Here is a 25523-nt window from a genome sequence, read left to right on the forward strand (position 1 = left end):
CAGTACAACAGCCAATCAAATTAGATCTACTTTGTTTTCATCACACAGCATTCATCCAATCAAATTGCAGGACAACCAAGGAAGAAGACATGTCCAAACCACACGCCAGTGAACAAAAAATGATACCTAAAATAATTTTGTTTGGGTATAAAAATTACGAGGTGGTCAACACAAAACGGTTTGCAGTATGCAACACATGCGGTTCGAAAATTACTGATGGAGAGGCAACAACTTCCAACTTCGTCCGGCATTTGAAGTTGCACAAAGAACGGTAAGTTTTGAATGAAAGATAACGTTTATTGGCTAAGTAACGTGACTTTTATTTGCTGTGTAGTTAAATCAGTGAGGCTGTAAACTCACTGCTAACGTTATAACGTTATTGCAAACACGGGAATCTGTTGCAGTTCACTACCTTATTCATACTTTTTGTTCAGTGATTTTTTTTTAAGCAGGGTTACGTTAGTCAATACATCACACGTAACGTTAGACGGCAGTCAGCAGCACCGCGTATTTTAGTCACCTAAAAAAAGACAAAAATAGTAAAATAAAGGTCAGTTAAAATGTATACTATATTATGAATATGTGTACCGTTTTAGCTAGCTTTCTGACATACTGTTGGTTGTTTACCTCAGTGGTCCCCAACCACCGGGCCGCGGCCGCGGTCCGTGGATCGATTGGTATCGGGCCGCACAAGAATTTTTTTTTTTTTTTTTTTAAATTAAATCAACATAAAAAACACAAGATACACTTACAAGTAGTGCACCAACCCAAAACAACTCTCTCCCCCTTTTGTTCTGGGCATTGAACATGAAGACTCTTCCTTCACTGTTCCGAGTGGCCATGAGAGTCTTGGCAGTGCCTGCCTCCAGTGCTCCAGTGGAGCGAGTTTTCAGCCATGGTGGCATCATACTACGCCCCCATCGTGCACAAATGACTGACAGACTCTTGGCTAATTTGGTCTTTTGCAAATGCAATTCAGCATAGGGCCCTGACATATAAAAAGTACAACTTTTTTGTTATGTTCATGTATATGTCATGTTTTTTCAATGTTAACACTTTTGTACAAATAAGTACATTTGCACTTTATTTTTCAATGTGTTTGTTCTGTAAAGGAATGAGTTAATGTTTAAAATGACTGGTTAATAGTGCTATTATAAAGTGCAATGTCAGCACAATTTTCTTTCCTGCAATTTAAAATGCACTTGTTTTAATAAATAAATACAGCGTTTAAAAAGCATACACAATCTGTGTTAATATATTAGTCTGTGGTTAAAAGGACTTGAAAGGACTCGAAACTCAAAATGCAGGACTTAGGACTTGACTTGAGACTTTCCAGTCTTGACTTTGGACTTGACTCGGGGCTTGCCTGTCTTGACTCGGGACTTGACTCGGACTTGAGGGCAAAGACTTGAGACTTACTTGTGACTTGCAAAACAATGACTTGGTCCCACCTCTGCTCTTTAGTGAGCAGAATATGCAGCGTTGCCATTTAGCGGTCTGCCTTTTTGAATATGCAGAATATATATATTATCAAGACTAGTGATGTCCGATATTATCGGCCGATAAATGCTTTATAATGTAATATCGGAAATGATCGGTATCGGTTTCAAAAAGTAAAATGTATGACTTTTTAAAACGCCGCTGTGTACGCGGACGTAGGGAGAAGTACAAAGCGCCAATAAACCTTAAAGGCACTGCCTTGTGCGCCCCAGGCCCAGTCACATAATATCTACGGCTTTTGACACACTCACAAGTGAATGCACGCATACTTGATCAACAGCCATACAGGTCACACTGAGGGTGGCCGTATAAACAACTTTAACACTGTTACAAATATGCGCCACACTGTGAACCCACACCAAACAAGAATGACAAACACATTTCGGGAGAACATCCGCACCGCAACACAACGTAAACACTCCAGAACAAATACCCAGAATCCCTTGCAGCACTAACTCCTCCGGGACGCTACAATATACACACCAAATCCCCCCATCTCCCGAATTCGGAGGTCTCAAGGTTGGCAAGTATGCGCTAGTATACTCTGGACTGAAGCTGTGTGCCTTCATTGTTTTTGTAGATGTTGTTTTGAGGCATGTTTAAAAAAATAAAAAAAATAATGCACTTTGAAAGTCAAAGTATAGTATTTCCCATAGTTGTAGTGGGTATCAGGATTATCTCAGAGAGAGCATGTCCCAAATTCCAAGCTGTTGTTTTGAGGCATGTTAAAAAAAATAATGCACTTTGTGACTTCAATAATAAATATGGCAGTGCCATGTTGGCACTTTTTTTTCTATACCTGTAGTTGAAGTTGTTCTCTTATTTTGGAAAACCTTGTTTTTGATTGATTGATTGACACTTTTATTAGTAGATGGCACAGTACAGTACATATTCCGTACAATTGACCACTAAATGGTAACACCCCAATAAGTTTTTCAACTTGTTTAAGTCGGGGTCCAACATAAACACAACAGAACAAATACCCAGAACCCCTTGCAGCACTAACTCTTCCGGGACGCTACAATATACACCCCCCGCTACCCCCTACCCCAACCTCCTCATGCTCTCTCAGGGAGAGCATGTCCCAAATTCCAAGCTGCTGTTTTGAGGCATGTTAAAAAAAAAAAAAAAGCACTTTGTGACTTCAATAATAAATATGGCAGTGCCATGTTGGCACTTTTTTTTTTCCATAACTTGAGTTGATTTATTTTGGAAAACCTTGTTACGTTGTTTAATGCATCCAGCGGGGCATCACAACAAAATTAGGCATAATAATGTGTTAATTCCACGACCGTATATATCGGTATCGGTAATTAAGAGTTGGACAATATCAGAATATTGGCAAAAAAGCCATTATCGGACATCTCTAATCAAGACTGGAACTCTAGCCATAAGTTACACTAATATGAAATAATATTGAAGAAAACTAAACACCAACTAAATACTGTATCTTCAAGTCCTCACTAGCATTCAGTCAAATATACATAAGAGTGACAACATTAATTAGACACAACTTGTGTGGTGTTCGGGTCTGTGGGACCCGTTTTCATTTTTTATGAGAAGAAAAATGATACAATTAATACATTTTTCAAACTGAGACTCACTGACTTTGGCTCATTTTCTGTGAAGAACATATATCAGAATACAAAATTTAATTCTATTACATACAGAGGTGGGTAGTAACGCGCTACATTTACTCCGTTACATCTACTTGAGTAACTTTTGGGATAAATTGTACTTCTAAGAGTAGTTTTAATGCAACATACTTTTACTTTTACTTGAGTATATTTATAGAGAAGAAACGCTACTTTTACTCCGCTACTTTTATCTACATTCAGCTCGCTACTCGCTACTAATTTTTATCGATCTGTTAATGCACGCTTTGTTTGTTTTGGTCTGTCAGACAGACCTTCAAAGTGCCTGCGTTTCAACAAATACAGTCACTGGTGACGTTCACTCCGTTCCACCAATCAGATGCAGTCACTGGTGACGTTGGACCAATCAAACAGAGCCAGGGGTCACATGACCTGACTTAAACAAGTTGAAAAACTTATTGAGGTGCTACCATTTAGTGGTCAATTGTACGGAATATATACTGTACTGTGCAATCTACTAATAAAAGTTCCAATCAATCAAAAGTGTGAAGGAAAAAAGACAATTTTTTATTTCAACGTACACCCCGTCAAAAGCCTGAAGACTGACTGCACAGTTCCTGTCTTCACAATAAAAGTGCCGCTCCATCGCGCCTGCGCTTTCAAAATAAGAGTCTCCGAAAGCCAGCGCAAACAAGCTAGCAAGCTACGGAGTTTGCCGCCAATGTATTTCTTGTAAAGTGTATAAAAACGAATATGGAAGCTGGACAAATAAGATGCCAAAAACCAACCACTTTCATGTGGTATTAGACAGAAAGGAGGAACTTTTTTTCTCCTCCATTTGAAAACGTGGACGTTTGTCATCACTACTGTCTGATTCCAAAAAATGCAAGTCATCAGAATCAGGTAATACACCAACTTATATTCTTGTCTTCATGAAAGAAAGGAATCTATATGTGTTAAACATGCATGTATATTCATTAAAACACTATTAACATGTAAACAAAAACGGCAACAAAAATAAATATAAATTATATACTGTATATATCAATGTATATATATATATGTGTGTGTATATATATATATATATGTATATATGTGTGTGTGTGTATGTATATATATATATATATATATATATATATATATATATATATATATATATATATATATATATATATATATATATGATGTGTGTTACTCATCAGTTACTCAGTACTTGAGTAGTTTTTTTACAACATACTTTTTACTTTTACTCAAGTAAATATTTGGGTGACTACTCCTTACTTTTACTTGAGTAATAAATCTCTAAAGTAACAGTACTCTTACTTGAGTACAATTTCTGGCTACTCTACCCACCTCTGATTACATATAAGATGTCAGGGTCCACTGGGGGTTTATAAAAGGAAATGGAGGCAGCCAGCAGAGGTCACTCTTCTCCCTGTTTCTCAAAGCCTGGACACTTTGGGCCATGTTTGAATTTGTGCACTTCCATGTTTCAACTTGGTTATTTTGAGGGCATAATAGAGCTGTGATGAGAACCCATTCCCTCAAGAGAAATCTTGACAGAGTTGCATGTATTAGTTTCACCTTGTTCATCTCAATCAATCAATTCCTTTATTGTCATTGTCATAATAACACTTAAGTCCAGTGACGTGCGGTGAGGTTGATGGCTGGTGAGGCACTGACTTCATCACAGTCAGATTTACAAACATATGAACCCTAAAGAGTATCTTATTCACCATTTGATTGGCAGCAGTTAACGGGTTATGTTTAAAAGCTCATACCAGCATTCTTCCCTGCTTGGTACTCAGCATCAAGGCTTGGAATTGGGGGTTAAATCACCAAAAATGATTCCCGGGCGTGGCGCCGCTGCTGCCTACTGCTCCCCTCACCTCCCACGGGGTGATCAAGGGATGGGTCAAATGCAGAGGACACATTTCATTACACCTAGTGTGTGTGTGACAATCATTGGTACTTTAACTTAACTTTAACTTTACACATACAAACTGTAGCACACAAAAAAGCACATTTAATAAAAAAAACGTTATTATGGTCTTACCTTTACTTATAAATAAAGTCCATTCGCCGCTGTTGTGCTGGATTAATGAACCTCCTGACGGGAGTGTTATATCAACTAAAGCCCTCACTTAAACTTTCCCATGCAAGATTGAATCTATTTAAAAAAGTGTAACCGAGGGTTTATAAATGTCGCCTATACTGTATGAAACTACAAAATAACAAACACGGAGGCTCCAGTTTACACGAGGACCACTTTATTTACCTTCTTTCAAAAACCTCCGCTCCACTACAACATGTCATCACTTCCGCTCTTGGCGCCGTCAAAATAAGAGCTCAAGGCATATACTGTATAACAGCGCATAACAGGAACTTAACATCACAAATAGGAAAGCCCATAAAAATAGGTTACAAAAGTTATTTAATAAGAAGCCAAAAAGTGCAAAAACAATAATGTTCGTGTTGGAGGAGTTGTGAATTAGATACACCTGCAGTCTGCAGGTGTACATAATGTTGTGGCCCTGCAGCCATTCACGAACATTATTGTTTTTGCACTTTTTGGCTTCTTATGAAATAACTTTTTTAAATAGATTCAATCTTGCACGTGGAAAGTTTAAGTGTGGGCTTTAGTTGATCTAACAATTCTACGGCGGGGGTGCAGGAGGCGGGGTTACTGGAGCCTCAGCCAGTGCGTCTTTTGCAGCCGTTTTATGATCGCTCAGCACAAGAAATACGTTACACACATACAGTTGTTGACAAAATACACTGTACATTAGCTAACTAAACTATGGAAATGTATAATATAATTCATATAGCAATACAGTCTCACTGCACAGCAGGCCAGCAGTTAGCCGAGTCCGTCCATGTTGAGGCACTGAGTGACGTGCCTCGACTGGCTGCTGTTCACCGCACCGTCTCTTCTCAGTATTTGAACGGCAAATATGAAAATTCAGCGATTTTGAATAAAAATAATCTAAAACTGGTGAAGTTAAATGGAAAATAACTTTATAGTATAATCACTGCATACATATAACAATTTAATTAATTTCTATTTCTTTTTACATTTTTTTTCTTTCCATGATGGCAGGTGAGGCCCCGCCTCACCTGCCTCTAGTGACTGCACGTCACTGCTTAAGTCATACATGAACAACGAGATTTTGTTTGAGCTTTGTCCAGCGGCATAGAAACTGCACTGAAGTGCAGGTTGACAATAGTTTACATTTTAGCATTGTCAGGAAGATGGTGAATAGAGGGACGTGGGGGTGGGAACAGTCAGATGTCTGATGGGTGTTACGTTGATGTTGCAGCAATGCAATGTCCAGAGCACAATTATTGAGGTGGTGAAGAGTGAGGTAATAAGATGGTCCGGGGCAGGCTGTTCATTTAGCAGTCTCACAGCCTGGGGATACAGACTGTGAGACATTCTATACCTCCTTCCAGAGGGTAGCAGGTTGAAGAGGCCACGTGCTGGGTGGTATCTGTCCTTCAGGATGTTGTGTACTCGCTTTAGGTAGCGAGTTGTGTACATGGCACTCATCTCTGGGAGCATCGTCCTTGTAATTTCCCCCGCCGCTTTAACCACTCGCTGGAGGGCCTGTTGGTTCGCTTTAGTGCAGCTAGCAAACCACACTAAAAATCCGTAAGTGAGGACAGTGCTGATGGCACACTTGTAAAAGTTGACCGTCGGAATGTTTGCGCATTTTAGTTTCCTCAAAAAAAAAAAAGAGGTTGTTGGGCCTTTCCGTCTAATTGCTGGTATGCACCAGTTTCACCTGTACTTATAGAAGTGGACTGTATTCAAACTGGACACAGCCCTGTTTACGTTTGGGGTTAACTGAACATATTCTAATGTAAGTAAAAAAAAAACAGTGATTTGAAATTGGAAAAACAAACAACACAGAAAAATAAAAGCCCTTTCAAAAGATGGACATGATTGTATTTCTCCTGTATTTTATTCTTCAGTTTGGAATGGCAACAATATGACGCAGGTAGGGGATAAGCTGTAAGGATAATACAAATAACGTTTGTTCAATTTCTATATCTTATTGTGTTTGAGCTAAAACCTAACGAGGGACATTTCTTTCAATTGTTAGTTTTTTTCTTTTTTACCTCTTATGTAATTTATTTTTACCCCATATTTGTTCCCACTACCGCACCTTAAATTGGAGACCTTAATCTCATTATATGCAAATATAATGACGATAAAGTCCATTCTATTCTATTCTATTGATAAACGGTATTAAAGGGGACTGCACTTTTATTTTGCTTATCATGCATTCTAACTTGTAAATAAACACTAGCAAAAGTCAGCTAACAATGGAGGTAATGGGATTTGTTCTATTCCACCTATAAAAGTGCTCTAAAAACCCCCATTAACGTTTTATATACATTCTGTAAGGATATATGTAATATGGAAACAGGCACATTCATAATGCCAAGTAGTATTTATGTATTTTGGTCATTTCAAGTGTAGAGTACGGCGGCGTAGTCATTCCACAGACGCATCACAACGTTATTTCCTTCAACAATAACAAACTACTACTGATCATTGCAGACGTCATGAGAGACAACGACCACTTTGCAGCAAATGATGATCCACAACCTAATATTTTTAAGCCTGAAAATAAGAAAAATGAGCTACGAGTTTTAAAAGCTGACTAATATCCTGATCCAACAAGTAGCACTATTGCTAAGTGCTACATAAGAAATACAAACTACGATCATAATAAAACAATCTCTTACTGTACAATGTCCGCCCTGAGTGAGATGCCGACAAATGGGATGTTTATATCTTTCAGCACTGCTGCGTGCACAATTTGTTGTGTTTTTAACCCCTTCTTAACCCTGAACGTACATTGAAAATACACGCAACCCTAACTCAAAATGCCGGACATTTGAGGCATTTAAGAAACTACGCCCGACAGCCCCGCAAAAGATGACATGTCATGGTCAGTCTATCCTAGCCCGGTCACTGCTAGCATGCTAGCAGCTAACGGGCTACGTATAGACTGACCATACGTCATCATTTCACCGGACATGTCGTCTTTTGCAGGGCTGTCGGGCGGAGTTTCTTAAATGCCTCAAATGTTTGGCATTTTGAGTATTGTTTATACAACGTGCGTTACGCTACTTAATATGTCCGTGTGGAAACTCGTTCGGTACACCTCCGAACCGAAACGAAACCCCCGTACCGAAACGGTTCGATACAAATACACGTACCGTTACAACCCTTTTATTTTGATTATTGTTTCTCAGCTGTTTGTAAATGTTGCAGTTTATAAATAAAGGTTTAAAAAAAACAAAAAACAAAAAAAAACGTTGCCTCAGCGCATGCGGATAGCATACATCCAACGAATCAATGACTAAATTAATCGCCAACTATTTTTATAATTGATTTTAATCGATTTAATCGATTAGTTGTTGCAGCCCTAATATATATATATATATATATATATATATATATATATATATATATATATATATATATATATATATATATTTTCCTTGCGCACTAATTGACTGAAAGAGCACGCACTTGGCGCGATGATGTCATGTTGTTGATGGAAAAATGCATTTTTAGACCATATGATTTGCCTTGTTGCCTTTCCATTAAGAACAATAAATTAGTTTTTAGTATAAGTTTGCTGGTTTCAAGAAATGTAATGCCGAGCGCATATCATTATGTCAAGATAATGGCACTAGCATTTGCTTCGTTTAAGAATATTTTTCAACATATTGAGAAAAAAGGTCTCATATTTGTTTTTTCTACCAGAAAAGTGCACTTGTTATTTGTGAGAATATACTTAGTTTAAGGTATTTTTGGGTTCATTGAGGTTAGCTAATTTGACTTGTTTTGGAAAGTCTTGACAAGTCACATTTTCTTGTTCTATTGGCATATTTTTCCTCCTATCCAGGAGATCACAAAAAGCCGCTGCCTGACCAGGGCTCAGAAAATCTGCAAAGACTCCTCCCACCCCCACCAAGGACTGTTTTCACTGCCGGACTCTAGAAAGAGGTTCCGCAGCCTCCGAAGCAGAACCTCCAGGTTCTGTAACAGTTTCTTCCCTCAGGCCGTAAGACTCTTGAACGCATCATAATTAAATTAAATTATCCCCTCAACTCCCCCCAAAATGGATTAACTCGCTGGAATAAAAAAGACAATATAACATACATCCATAAACGTGGGCGCATGTGAAAAAGTGCAATATATTTATCTGTACAGTAATCTATTTATTTATTTATATATATTTATATATATTAATTTATTTTTTATTTTTATATTTATATATATATATATAATATAATAAATATATATATAATATATATATATATATAATATATAAATATATATATATATATATATTATATATATATTATATATATATATATATTATATATATATATTTTTTCTTTATTATATATATTATTTATATATATGTTTTATTTATATATGCACCTTATTGCTTTTTTATCCTGCACTACCATGAGCTGTAACAAAATTTCGTTCTTATCTGTGCTGTAAAGTTCAAATTTGAATGACAATAAAAAGGAAGTCTAAGTCTCTAAGTCTAATATAATTTTGCTTAGTTCAAATAAAATACCCCTCATTTTTGTATTTTTTTTTCTTGTTTTTGAACACTGACTTCTTGCAGTGTATAGCTAGAATTCACTGAAAGTCAAGTATTTATTTTATATAAATATATATATATATATATATATATATATATATATATATATATATATATATATATATATATATATATATATATATATATATATATATATATAAGAAATACTTGAATTTCAGTGAATTCTAGCTATAAATATACTCCTCCCCCCTTAACCCCGCCACCCCAATCTCCCGAATTCGGAGGTCTCGAGGTTTGCAAGTATGGTGTAAACGCTTCAGTTTTCACCAACCATCAGCCAGCAAAAATATGTCGTCTTTTTTTTGTCTCAACAGAGTCTGACGCACTATGCCTCATTTTTGACGAGCTAACCACACTGTCACTGATAGGCCCTTTCAAATAACAAAACAAAACAACAAGTCCAGAATATGGTAGGACGCTATGTCAGCAAGAGAAGTAACTTCACAAGATTTCTGCCACTTTAATCCGGCTTTGTAAATTACTCAGAACTGGAAATCACTTTGATACGAGTGGTTTATAAGCTGCTTTGTCCTTCACCTGTATCTCACATTATCGTTGATGTCAAGTCTGCAGAACACTGAGAGATGACAGCATTCCAACATCGCCCACATTAAACACTTCCCAGACATCTCACATTCCTGTGCCGGTTCCTTCATCCGATACTAAAATGAGCTTCCCATGGCTTAAGTTTCCGTGAATACAAAAACAATCTTTGTGAAACTGCAGCTACCTGGAGAACATATCATGTATAGATATGTCTTCAACATGCTGTGGGATCAACGCCAGGTTGACCCTTCGATAGCAGTGAAGTTGGATTTTTGTTGCCGAGTCTGGAAGAGACTAAGGCCACACAGTTTTGAAGCTTCTCAGGTGGAATTCTTTCCCATTCTTGCTTGATGTACGGCTTAAGTTGTTCAACAGTCCGGGGGTCTCCGTTGTGGTATTTTAGGCTTCATAATGCGCCACACATTTTCAATGGGAGTTAGGTCTGGACTACAGGCAGGCCAGTCTAGTACCCACACTCTTTTACTATGAAGCCACGTTGATGTAACACATGGCTTGGCATTGTATTGCTGAAATAAGCAGGGGCGTCCATGGTAACGTTGCTTGGATGGCAACATATGTTGCTCCAAAACCTGTATGTACCTTTCAGCTTTAATGGCGCCTTCACAGATGTGTAAGTTACCCATGTCTTGGGCACTAATACACCCCCATACCATCACAGATGCTGGCTTTTCAACTTTGTTACTTTTAACCTATCTCTGTATTGTGTTGTGGAAGTAATGTCCCGTTTACTGTCTGTCACCAGGTCGCCATTATTGCATTACTATCAATACATTATGTTCAAACTGTCCAACATTCTGCTGTCTGTGGGAGCCTTTGGTTTGTTCCGTTCAGCTACTGACCAGCATTATTTCCCAGAGACCCTTTTCTCAAACCAGACGCAGCAATGGTCCGGCCCACTCTTATCGCTTCTTGTCCAACTTTAAGACCATGTGGTATGTTACTCAAATGACAATTCTTAGGGACATTGGCATTCATCCTTCCAAAATTCTTATCCTCCCACATACCTGTCCTTGTTGATGTACCGTATTTTCCGCACTATAAGGCGCACCTAAAAACCACAAATTTTCTCAAAAGCTGACAGTGCGCCTTATAACCCGGTGCGCTTTATATATGGATAAATATTAAGATTCATTTTCATAAAGTTTCGGTCTCGTAACTACGGTAAACAGCCGCCATCTTTTTTCCCGGTAGAACAGGAAGCGCTTCTTCTTCTACGCAAGCAACCGCCAAGGTAAGCACCCGCCCCCATAGAACAGGAAGCGTTTCTTCTTCTACTGTAAGCAACCACCCGCCCGCGTAGAAGAGGAAAAAGCGCGCGGATATTACCGTACGTTTCATTTCCTTTGTGTGTTTACATCTGTAAAGACCACAAAATGGCTCCTACTAAACGACAGGTTTCCGGTTCATGAAAAGACGCAATCTCTCCATCCGCACACGGATTACTATTTCACAGCAACTGATATTCCTGTGAACCGCACTGTGGATACAACGGGAGCACGTACGGTGAATATTCGCACCACAGGGAATGAGAAGTCATCCTTCACTGTGGTTCTAGCTTGCCATGCTAATGGCCAGAAACTTCCACCCATGGTGATATTCAAAAGGAAGACCTTGCCAAAAGAGACCTTTCCTCGAAAGGATGGATGAAGAAAAGATGAGCGAGTGGTTAAGGTAAGTTTAAGTTTACGCGAAGAGGCCGGGTGGCTTTTTTCACGCAGCTTCGTCCATGTTGATATACGATTCCATGCGCGCCCACATCATGCTGGTTTTAATATATTATTAAAGTTTGACTGACCTATTTGACTGTTTTTTTGACATTCCTTTAGCGCAGTTAGATGCGGCTTACAACACGGGGCGGCTTATAGGTGGACAAAGTTTTGAAATATGCCGTTCATTGAAGGCGCGGCTTATATTCCAGGGCGCCTTATGGTGCGGAAAATACGGTATGTACTGTGGCAGTCAGAAGTAAACATACACTCACAGGCTCGAATGTCTTATTCATTTTGGACAATTAGGAACTGTATTTTCTAGGAAGGAACACAATGTACAGCCACTATTATGCCAAAGGCTTGTTAATGGCAAAAAAAGCATTTTGAGGCAAAAATGTTGCTAAGGTTCTCTCACATGACTATACACATTGACCAGAACTGGATGACTGCGCATGCCTTCTCAAAGCAGCTGATTGATAACTTTTCGACACTTGTAAAATGATGTGCTCATTACTAGGGATGATGTTTGATAAGAAATTATCGAGTTTGAGCCCATTATCGAATCCTCTTATCGAACAGATTCCTTATCGATTCTCTTATCGAATCCAGATAGGTTGTTGTATATGGAAAAAAACACAATATTTGGTTTAACAAAAGCTCAAGAAAAGAAAAAATAAATAAATATTGACTGTTACCCCTCTAAAAAAAAAAAAAAAAAAAAATATTGACTGTTGTTACCCAAAGTATATTAAGTGGGATTTTTCAGAAAAACAAATATACACAGTAACACAAAAACAACCTGTCTCTGTGATCACTATAGGTGTATAAATAATAATATAGTGTTAAATAAAATCAGTCCCTCGGGCACAAAACTGAAAATAATACAGCCCTCCAAAAAGTGCACTTCTGCTGCTATTGGAACATACTAACTACACACACAGGCAGACAGCTAACAACCAATCCACGACGTCTAATAAAGTTTCAAAGCAGATTAATCCATTTAGGTTCTTTATTGTTGTTGATCTTGCTTTGTCTTTTCCTATCTTTACTTTTGTCTTGCACTGGACTGTTTTTTTTTTTTTTTTTTAAACTGAAATACACACAATGACAAATGTATAAGCTATGTGATTCAATTAACATACGGAAATGTAATACACAATATGTAAATATTAGCTTCACACAAACATACAGTACTATCATCACACAAATACTTCTGAGTGTTGAAACTATTTTGATGGTGGAAATACACGACTGGCAGCCATTTTAAGTCCTCATTACTAGGGATGATGTTTGATAAGAAATCATCGAGTTTGAGCCCATTATCGAATCCTCTTATCGAACCGATTCCTTATCGATTCTCTTATCGAATCCAGATAGGTTGTTGTATATGGAAAAAAACACAATATTTGGTTTAACAAAAGCTCAAGAAAAAAATAGAATAAAATAAAAAAATAAATATTGACTGTTGTTACCCAAAGTATATTAAGTGGGATTTTTCAGAAAAACAAATATATACAGTAACACAAAAACAACCTGTCTCTGTGATCACTATAGGTGTATAAATAATAATATAGTATTAAATAAAATCAGTCCCTTGGGCACAAAACTGAAAATAATACAGCTCTCCAAAAAGTGCACTTCTGCTGCTATTGGAACATACTAACTACACACACAGGCAGACAGCTAACAACCAATCCAAGACGTCTAATAAAGTTCCAAAGCTGATTAATCCATTTAGGTTCTTGCTTAGTCTTTTCCTATCTTTACTTTTGTCTTGCACTGGACTGTTATTTTTTATTTTTTTTAAACTGAAATACACACAATGACAAATGTATAAGCTATGTGATTCAATTAACATACGGAAATGTAATACACAATATGTAAATATTAGCTTCACACAAATATACAGTACTATCATCACACAAATACTTCTGAGTGTTGAAACTATTTTGATGGTGGAAATACACGACTGGCAGCCATTTTAAGTCCTCAAAACATCCATTGAAACAATGCACAAAAATCATTTTTCAATAAACATCTTACTATCAAACGTAACTACTTTCCTGCTTAATATTGAGTTACATAAACAAGTTAAACAGTTTACTTACAGACTTATCCTTTCCAAGGCTTGTAAGAGCTAACACAACTTGTCTACTTCTCAATTGTCTCATGAACTGGACTAACATCGTCAACCCGGAAGTGCCCAAACTATTGACGCGTAGTATTTTCATATCGCCACAAGCTGTCAGTAAGAGTCTACAATCAAATGGGCATAACATTGCCCATTTGGGATTCGAATAAAGAACCAACTCTTTTTCTTTACTATAGTGGCCTCGATAACGGGAATCGGTTCTCAAAAAAGGGATTCGAGTCCATGGAATCGGTTCTTTTCTTATCAAACAACCGGGAGAATCGGTTTCGAACATCATCCCTACTCATTACCAAATATGTTGTATCTTGGTTCTGTATTTTATTTCACAAGTATTTCTTGCATGCCCAAAATACATACAATGTTTAGTCGGTGCATTTAAACTGAAATATTACTACTTCAAACTGATGGATTGATTCAGCTGACATTCTGACCGTTCTTGAGCCCTGCCCTCAAGCTACATTTACCCTCTGACCAACACTTTTTGGATAAATCTTCCGAATCAGTGGCTTGATTGATGAAATTGTCTGTGGTCGACAGTATAATTACTTGTCAATCATGCAAAAGCTTTTTGTACAAGGGTTAAATAAGTCATTAGTATGTTTCACAAATGGACAGCTGGAAATAAATCACTTCACGCCTGGCTCTAAAATGTATCTGCAAACAGCAACTAACATTGGCGCTCGCTTTACTGCTGAACATGCAAACAAACATGTTAACTGTTCCTGTTTACAATGCATCTATACACTTTGTGGCAGTTTTGCAAATCTGTATTTACCGTATTTTTCGGACTATAAGTCGCAGTTTTTTTTCATAGTTTGGCCGGGGGTGCGACTTATACTCAGGAGCGACTGACTTATGTGTGAAATTATTAACACATTACTGTAAAATATCAAATAATATTATTTAGCTCATTCACGTAATAGACTAGACCAGGGGTCGGCAACCCGCGGCTCCGGAGCCGCATGCGTCTCTTTGATCACTCTGATGTGGCTCAGCAGCTTACTTGCTGAACCCCCCAATTTTCCGTGAGACTTCCGGATTTCAGTGCCTCTCGCAGAAAATTCCCGGGATTAATATTCACCGATTTTCACCCTTACGGCTATAATAAGGGCGTGCCATGATGGTACAACATTTGGCGCCCTCTACAATCTGTATTAACAGCGTGCCAACCCTACACTTGTTATACTATATACATCTTCTGCTTGCACACTTACTTGACAGCAAGGCATACTTGTTCAACAGCCACACAGGTTACACTGACGGTGGTCATATAAAACAACTTTAACACTCTTACTAATAATGCGCCACACTTTGAACCAAAACCAAACAAGAATGACAAACACATTTCGGGAGAACATCTGCACCTTAACACAACATAAACACAACAGAACAAACACCCAGAATCCCATGCAGCCCTGACTCTTCCGGGCTACATTATACACTCCTGCTACCACCAAACCCCGCCCCCACCCCAACCCTGCTCCCTCACACATCAACACCCCCCCCCCCCGTAGGTTGAGGTGGGCGGGGTTTGGTAGCGGAGTGGGGGGGGGGGGGGGGGGGTGTATAATGTATCCCGGAAAAGTTAAGGCTGCATGGGATTCTGGGTATTTGTCCTGTTGTGTTTATGTTGTGTTAAGGTGCAGATGTTCTCCCGAAATTTGTTTGTCATTCTTGTTTGGTGTGGGTTCACAGTGTGGCGCATTATTAGTAAGAGTGTTAAAGTTTTTTTTTTTATACCGCCACCGTCAGTGTGACCTGTGTGGTTGTTAACCAAGTATGCCTTGCTGTAACCTACGTGTGCTAAGCGGAATCCCCATACAACTTGTGGCTGATCAGGCACGCTGACTGTAGCAGGTGCTATATGCTGTACCATCACGGCACGCATTACGCTGACAAGCGCCATTCATTTAAAACCCGCGTGCAGCACCAGCTTTCAAATTCCACATAAAGGTGTGGGCAGCGTGTCTGAGACCCCTGGATTATACATAGCACAAAGCAAAAAAAAACTTTGTATGCAGTGTTATTTCATTTAAAATTTCAAAAAAATTTTGCGGCTCCCATTGATTTCTATAATTTGTGAAACTGGTCAAAATGGCACTTTGACTGGTAAAGGTTGCCGACCCCTGGACTAGACGTATAAGATTTCATGGGATTTAGCGATTAGGAGTGACAGATTGTTTGGTAAACGTATAGCATGTTCTATATGTTATAGTTATTTGAATGACTCTTACCATAATATGTTACGTTAACATACCAGTTGGTTATTTATGCCTCATATAACGTACACTTATTCAGCCTGTTGTCCACTATTCTTTGTGTTGGGTTTTATCAAATACATTTCCCCAAAAAATGCGACTTATATATGTTTTTTTCCTTCTTTATTATGCATTTTCGGCCGGTGCGACTTATACTCCGGAGCGACTTATAGTCCGAAAAATACGGTACTGTTTTCTATAGGGGTGGGCCAGATATCCAAATATGGATAGTATCGATACCAAGGTATCGTAACAGTATCAGATCGATTGTAGCGTGATACTAGTTCTCAGTTCTCTTCTATGTTTATTTTCACAAACATTTTTTTTCCATTGGAATGATTGTATTTTTTGATTGATATTGTTATATAGTAAAACATGCATATACAACGGTACCTCGGTTTTCGGTAATCCGTTCCAAAAGGTCGGACAAAAAGCAGAATCGTACAAAAATAGGAGTATTAATGTAAATTCAATTAATCCATTCCAAACACACAACAATATGAACACAAAACACACTTTGTAGAGATTATTTATAGTTTACATCCAAAAAGGAATGACATATATGTGACATATGTATCGTATTTTTCGGACTATAAGTCGATCCGGAGTATAAGTCGCACCGGCCGAAAATGCATAATAAAGAAAGAAAAAAACATATATAAGTCGCACTGGAGTATAAGTCGCATTTTTTGGGGACATTTATTTGATAAAAGCCAACACCAAGAATAGACATTTGAAAGGCAATTTAAAATAAATAAAGAATAGTGAACAACAGGCTGAATAAGTGTACGTTATATGAGGCATAAATAACCAACTGGTATGTTAACGTAACATATTATGGTAAGAGTCATTCAAATAACTATAACATATAGAACATGCTATACGTTTACCAAACAATCTGTCACTCCTAATCGCTAAATTCCATGAAATCTTATACGTCTAGTCTCTTACGTGAATGAGATCAATAATATTATTTGATATTTTACGCTAATGTGTTAATAATTTCACACATAAGTCGCTCCTGAGTATAAGTCGCACACCCGGCCAAACTATGAAAAAAACTGTGACTTATAGTCCGAAAAATACAGTAAACAAGTTGAAAAACTTATTGGGGTGTTACCATTTAGTGGTCAATTGTACGGAATATGTACTGTACCGTGCAATCTACTAATAACAGTTTCAATCAATCAATCAAACAGGTCCCAAAAAGGAGGGATTTTTCAAATTGACTGTGTGTTGCTTTGAAAAGAGCTCCCCCTCTGGTCAACATATGAAATAACAAGTGTGTGTAAAAATTTGATGTGCTCCCCTTTCAGCCAAAATTAATAAAAAATAAATATGTATATAGAGACATACTGTAATAACTTGAAGTAAATAATGAAGATTAAAAAACAATTACAAACAAAAAAATAACTAAACACTTACCTTTTTTATATGGACTGGACTCTCACTATTATGTTAGATCCACTATGGACTGGACTTTCACAATATTATGTTAGATCCACTATGGACTGGACTCTCTCACTATTATGTTAGATCCACTATGGACTGGACTTTCACAATATTATGTCAGACCCACTCGACATCCATTGCATCCGGTCTCCCCTAGAGGGGCGTGGGGGGTCACCCACATCTGCGGTCCTCTCCAAGGTTTCTCATAGTCATTCACATTGACATCCCACTGGGTTGTGAGTTTTTCCTTGCCCTTATGTGGGCTCTGAACCGATGATGTCGTTGTGGCTTGTGCAGCCCTTTGAGACACTTGTGGTTCAGGGCTATATAAATACACATTTATTGATTGATTGATTGATATTTGCATAGTATGTATATATTATTAATGTTGTAAATACAAATCTTTATATATCTTGAAAGGGTGGTCCTAAAGAGGTAGGCATTTTTCGGAGGTCTCAAGAAGGTAACAAATACAAGAATGTGTGTGTGTGGGGGAGGGGGGGGGGGGGGGGGGGGTTTCCGGACATAAAATGTTACCTCCAAAAGCTTTTCTGTTTTGTGCTGTTTGCATATTTATCTGGAATTTGCAACTATAAAAAGGCTAATTATTTGAATCTACACAAAACCAGACACTCCTATAAGTTTCAAGAATGTGTTACCATTAGAGATGTCCGATAATGGCTTTTTTGCCGATATTCCGATATTGTCCAACTCTTGATTACCGATACCGATATCAACCGATACCGATATATACAGTGGTGGAATTAACACATTATTATGCCTAATTTTGTTGTGATGCCCCGCTGGATGCATTAAACAATGTAACAAGGTTTTCCAAAATAAATCAACTCAAGTTATGTTAAAAAAAAAGTGCCAACATGGCACTGCCATATTTATTATTAAAGTCACAAAGTGCATTATTTTTTTTAACATGCCTCAAAACAGCAGCTTGGAATTTGGGACATGCTGTCCCTGAGAGAGCATGAGGAGGTCGAAGTGGGCGGGGTTGAGGTGTGGGGGGGGGAGCGGGGGGTGTATATTGTAGCATCCCGGAAGAGTTAGTGCTGCAAGGGGTTCTGGGTATTTGTTCTGTTGTGTTTATGTTGTGTTACGGTGCGGATGTTCTCCCCAAATGTGTTTGTCATTCTTGTTTGGTGTGGGTTCACAGCGTGGCGCATAATTGTAGCAGTGTTAAAGTTGTTTATACGGCCACCCTCAGTGCGACCTGTATGGCTGTTGATCAAGTATGCCTTGCATTCACTTGTGAGTGTGTGAAAAGCCGTAGATATTATGTGACTGGGCCGGCACGCAAAGGCGGTGCCTTTAAGGTTTATTGGCGCTCTGTACTTCTCCCTACGTCCGTGTACACAGCGGCGTTTTAAAAAGTCATACATTGTACTTTTTGAAACCGATACCGATCATTTTGAAACAGATACCGATAATTTCCGATATTACATTTTAAATAATTATGTTATTGTATTCAAATAATGTATTTAAATAATTATATTATTACCGATAATAATTATACCGAAAATAATCTTTTTTTCTATTACCGATAATAATTATAATATTACCGATAATTTCTGATATTTTGGCCCACTCTGTATTTGAGTTTGACACCCGTGGTATAACATATAGAACATGCTATACGTTTACCAAACAATCTGTCACTCCTAATCGCTAAATCCCATGAAATCTTATACGTCTAGTCTCTTACGTGAATGAGATAAATAATATTATTTGATATTTTACGCTAATGTGTTAATCATTTCACACATAAGTCCTCTTCCAAGTATAAGTCGCACCCCCGGCCAAACTATGAAAAAAACTGCGACTTATAGTCCGAAAAATACGGTATTTGTGTTGTTTATTACATTAGTTTGACACCATTTATAGATTGCTTTTACAGGCTGCCAGTAGCCGTAAAAATGCTGTGAAAGGAGCTGAAACTTCAAACTGTCAAGCCTTGAAACCTTGCAAGATTTGGGGATTACATCCAGGAGTGAACCAGAACCCCTTCTGAGATGTGTGCAACCCTGGTGACTCACTACAAGAAAAAGACTGACCTCTTGTTTTTGCGATAAGGATTTATTCTCAGACATGTTGTGCTTGAGAATAAAATACTTATTTTACTGATAAAAGAAAAAAAGACATTAAAACTAATGTCCAATATTTATTTAATGTTTTTCTTCTGGATTTTGTTGCCATTGACACAAATCAGCATACTATACAAATGTGGACTCTGTAATGTATTTGTAATAGGGATGTCCGATAATGGCTTTTTGCCGATATCCGATATTCCGATATTGTCCAACTCTTTAATAACCGATACCGATATCAACCGATATATACAGTCGTGGAATTAACACATTATTATGCCTAATTTGGACAACCAGTTATGGTGAAGATAAGGTACTTTTTAAAAAAATTAATAAAATAAAATAAGAAATAAATTAAAAACATTTTCTTGAATAAAAAAGAAAGAAAAACAGTTAAATAGAAACTAGTAATGAATGAAAATGAGTACAATTAACTGTTAAAGGTTAGTACTATTAGTGGACCAGCAGCACGCACAATCATGTGTGCTTACGGACTGTATCCCTTGCAGACTGTATTGATATATATTGATATATAATGTAGGAACCACAATATTAATAACAGAAAGAAACAACCCTTTTGTGTGAATGAGTGAATGGGAGAGGGCGTTTTTTTGGGTTGGTGCACTAATTGTAAGTGTATCTCGTGTTTTTTATGTTGATTTAATAAAAACAAAAAAAAACAAAAAAAAACGATACCGATAATAAAAAAAACGATACCGATAATTTCCGATATTACATTTTAACGCATTTATCGGCCGATATTATCGGACATCTCTAATTTGTAATAAAGTAAACTTAAGAAATAAGAATCATAATCAGAATTAGAAGTACTTTATTAATTCCCGAGGGGAAATCAGATGGGGATTGAATTCTGGAACTACCGTATTTCCTTGAATTGCCGCCGGGTATATAGTATGTGCATGCCTCGATTTACCGCCGGGTCGAACTCGTTTCGCCAAATAATTAGCGTATTACTAGAATTACTAAGTCACGTACCTACTACGTTTTATATAATTGCAATTCTTATTATTAATATTGTGTTAGTTGTAGTGGTGGAAAGCTGACTTTTTGTTGTTGGAGTTGCGTCTTTCAAAGCGCTTTATTTTGAAAAAATGCTTTATTAATATAGCTGCGTGTGTCAAATATGAGTCATTTTGATGGAGTTGTACGACTAACATTTCAGAAACAAATCATGAGCTAAGAAAACCTGCTAGCAGGCGGTAATAATGTTATTTTAATTTCCTTTTCAGACCCAAACAAAAAGAACTCCCGGGATGATTCATTGTGCTTTAAATTTTATTGCGAAATTAAACGATGTCATGATGGTATCCTTACATCACACTCAAATGTATAAGCGCATGCCTAAATTTACCGTATGCCTTTGGTAAGCACCGGAGTGAGAAGAGGTTTTAAATGAAATACGGTATATACCCTACAATAGAAGAAAACCTATAAAAACCATATATACAGTGTTTTCTTCATTTCTGAGAGATTAAATTGGTTTCTAGTTAAAGAGTAAAATTGATTCAGAATCCATTCCACCTGCTGCGCAAATGAACATTTTTAAGGGATCCAAGAGATGGCCACAGACCATTTAGCCACTAGGGGGCTCCCCATACACCAACATAATCAGTCATTAATAGAACAGACAAGTCATTGTAATGTCTGCTCGCGGAAAACAAACATCCTAATCTACGATTTGACTCCCTCGAATGGCCTTGACACTGTAAACAACAGGAACAGGCTGTTCCTGAAAACATCCCAGAGGACACTTCAATGATGGACGCTTTTGACCTCCCTACCTCCTCAACGACACCTGGAGTCGAACTTTTGCTTGCATGCAGAACGGCCCCAGGCCTATGAACACATCAACACACCCAAGACAATGGGCATATACACACACACACACACCCTCCCCCACCCCACGTCTTCACCACCGCTTGATTCCCCTCAGGGTGATGGACGGCTGGCAGCGCTTCATAGCAGCAGTCGACCTCCAGGGCCCCAACTCCCCGCCCCTCTGTTGCGAGTTGTCGTGATTATATGTAACATGTTTATGTGTGCATGGCATGGAGGTTTTTCCCCCACTACAGACTAGGCCCACTTAGGAGCCCAGTCTGGATTGTATTTTTTTTACCCATCTTCTTCCCCAGCGTTTTACCTTTTTCTCATCTTTTACGGGGCGCCTTTGGCGACCCATCAGCGTTACTCTTCTGTAACCCTGTACGCTGTTTGTTTGTCTAATCTTGAACGGGTTTGAGCTGAAAACATAGTTTCGTTGTACTTGTGCAATGACAATAAAGACCTATCCTATCCTATCCTATCCTAAGTAGCCTGCTAGGGCCCCCAGATTCCGCAGAGGTAAGGTACCTTCATCTGTAAGTTGCTCTATTAGTGCAAGTACTCTTGGATGGCACATCTATGGTGTCCATGGTGGAATTGTTTACTGTCACACCAGCTTTCTCCAAAGCATGGACGAGATGCTACACAAGGACATGTGGGGGGAACAATGGAACATTTTGGCTGTTTTCGGATGGAAGTGCAGAAGCATAGACGAGGTCAGAGAGTTAATGTGAGCGGAGAGAGAAGCACATGGGTGCAAACAAACACACCTACATTTGTGAGAGATAAAGCTGCACCTTTGTCTTATCTTGGGTATTTCCTCCAAGTCAGGATGTTTATGACCTATTTGGGCTGCTGAAGGAAACCACAGGTAACTTGCAGTCTTCACCCAATCTCCTCAACTTGTAGTTTTACATATTTCATAAAAGAGTGTTTTGTTTATATCTGTGCTGATCTTGCAAACAATCATGACAGACTTGGAAGTCTGTCATAATGTCAATAGTGTCTATAGCAGTGACGTGCAGTCACTAGAGGCAGGTGAGGCCTCACCTGCCATCATGGAAAGAAAAAAAATGTAAAAAGAAAAAAAAAAATATTAAATGTGTCCAGTGATTATACTATAAAGTTATTTTCCATTTAACTTCACCAGTTTTAGATGATTTTTATTCAAAATGGCAGAATTTTCACATTTGCCGTTCAAATACTGAGAAGAGACGGTGCGGTGAACAGCAGCCAGTTGAGGCACGTCACTCAGTGCCTCAACATGGATTGCGCAATGACTCGGCTAACTGCTGGCCTGCTGTGCAGCGAGACCGTATTGCTATATGAATTATATTATACATTTATATAGTTTAGTTAGCTGAGGTATATAATGTACAGTGTATTTTGTCAACAACTGTATGTGTGTAACGTATTTCTTGTGCTGAGCGATCATAAAACGGCTGCAAAAGACGCACTGGCTGAGGCTCGCAGTAGTCCCGCCTCCTGCACCCCCGGCGTAGAATGCAACCCCTGACGGGAGTGTTATATCAACTAAAGCCCACACTTAAACTTTCCACGTGCAAGATTGAATCTATTTAAAAAAGTTATTTCATAAGAAGCCAAAAAGTGCAAAAACAATAATGTTGGTGTTGGAGGAGATGTGAATGACTGCAGGGCCACAACATTAGGTACACCTGCAGACTGCAGGTGTACCTAATTCACAACTCCTCCAACACGAACATTATCGTTTTTTGCACTTTTTGGCTTCTTATTAAATAACTTTTGTAACCTATTTTTATGGGCTTTCCTCTTTGTGATGTTAAGTTCCTGTTATGCGCTGTTATACAGTATATGCCTTGAGCTCTTATTTTGAAGGCGCTAAGAGCGGAAGTGATGACACGTTGAAGTGGAGCGGAGGTTTTTAAAAGAAGGTAAATAAAGTGGTCCTCGTGTAAACTGGAGCCTCCGTGTTTGTTATTTTGTAGTTTCATACAGTATAGGCGACATTTATAAACCCTCGGTTACACTTTTTTAAATAGATTCAATCTTGCACGTGGAAAGTTTAAGTGAGGGCTTTAGTTGATATAACACTCCCGTCAGGGGGTGCATTAATCCAACACAACAGCGGCGCATGGACTTCATTTATAAGTAAAGGTAAGACCATAATAACGTTTTTTTTAATTAAATGTGCTTTTTTGTGTGCTACAGTTTGTATGTGTAAAGTTAAAGTTAAGTTAAAGTACCAATGATTGTCACACACACACTAGGTGTGGTGAAATTTGTCGTTTGCATTTGACCCATCCCCTTGTTCACCCCCTGGTAGGTGAGGGGAGCAGTGGGCAGCAGCGGCGCCGCGCCCGGGAATAATTTTTGGTGATTTAACCCCCAATTCCAACCCTTGATGCTGAGTGCCAAGCAGGGAAGAATGCTGGTATGAGCTTTTAAACATAACCCGTTAACTGCTGCCAATCAAATGGTGAATAAGATACTCTTTAGGGTTCATATGTTTGTAAATCTGACTGTGATGAAGTCAGTGCCTCACCAGCCATCAACCTCACCGCACATCACTGGTCTATAGTGACGTAAAGTCACCAGCCTTGGCGTCACTATAGACAGCGATTTTAAACTTGACAAGTCAATGGCGTTTTAAAATTGTTATCATCTTCGTCTTTTAGCAAAGGTAAAACCGTTTTTATCTTTTAACCTTTTTGAACAAGTCGTGCATGCTTTTATTTCAAGTGGCCTGGACTACTGCAATGCACTTTATGCTGGCATTAGCCAAAAAAGCTCTCTCCCGGTTGCAGTTAGTCCAGAACGCGGCAGCACGACTTTTAACAGGGGCCAGGAAACGCGAGCATATAACCCCAATTCTTCAGAGTTTGCACTGGCTCCCTGTTCATTTTAGAATTGATTTTAAAACCTTGCGGTTTGTTTTTAAAGCTTTACATGGATTGGCACCTCTGTATATCTCGGACCTCATCCAAATTTACACTCCTCAGAGAGCCAGCTCCAGCTCGTGGTGCCCAAGACCAGACTTAAATCCAGGGGAGACAGGACCTTCTCTGTGGTCGGCCCCAAGCTATGGAACACTCTGCCCCTCCTTGTTAAAACTGCTCTCACAGTGGAGTGTTTTAAGTCTCGTCTTAAGACCCACTTTTATTCTTTGCCTTTTAACACTACGTGAGTTGTGTGGTCCTCTGTTGTCCTCTGTGTTTTTTTTATAAATTGTGATTTCTATTTACTGTTTTAATTCGTTTTACTGGCCCTGCGATGAGGTGGCGACTTGTCCAGGGTGTACCCCGCCTTCCGCCCGATTGTAGCTGAGATAGGCTCCAGCGCCCCCCGCGAGCCCAAAGGGAATAAGCGGTAGAAAATGGATGGATGGAATTCGTTTTACCCTTTAAAATCGTTTTTAATCATATTTATTTTTATATCGGTTTTATATCTATTTATTTTTTGTTTTTATTCAGTCATTGGTGGAGCCTCAGCCTTCCCGGTAAGGTCTATTCAGGTGTACTGGAGAGGAGGCTACGCCGGATAGTCGAACCTCGGATTCAGGAGGAACAGTGTGGTTTTCGTCCTGGTCGTGGAACTGTGGACCAGCTCTATGCTCTCGGCAGGGTCCTTGAGGGTGCATGGGAGTTTGCCCAACCAGTCTACATGTGCTTTGTGGACTTGGAGAAGGCATTCGACCGTGTCCCTCGG

At 38.6% G+C, this 25523-nt stretch overlaps 1 protein-coding gene across 1 annotated transcript in view; it reads right to left on the reverse strand.

The window, feature by feature from the left end:
- Window positions 1–25523, reverse strand: part of septin12 (septin 12) — a 244464-nt gene that overhangs the window by 89968 nt on the left and 128973 nt on the right. The window lies entirely within an intron of this gene.

The sequence above is a fragment of the Nerophis lumbriciformis genome, linkage group LG22, assembly GCF_033978685.3.
Source record: "Nerophis lumbriciformis linkage group LG22, RoL_Nlum_v2.1, whole genome shotgun sequence".
Taxonomy (NCBI): domain Eukaryota; kingdom Metazoa; phylum Chordata; class Actinopteri; order Syngnathiformes; family Syngnathidae; genus Nerophis; species Nerophis lumbriciformis.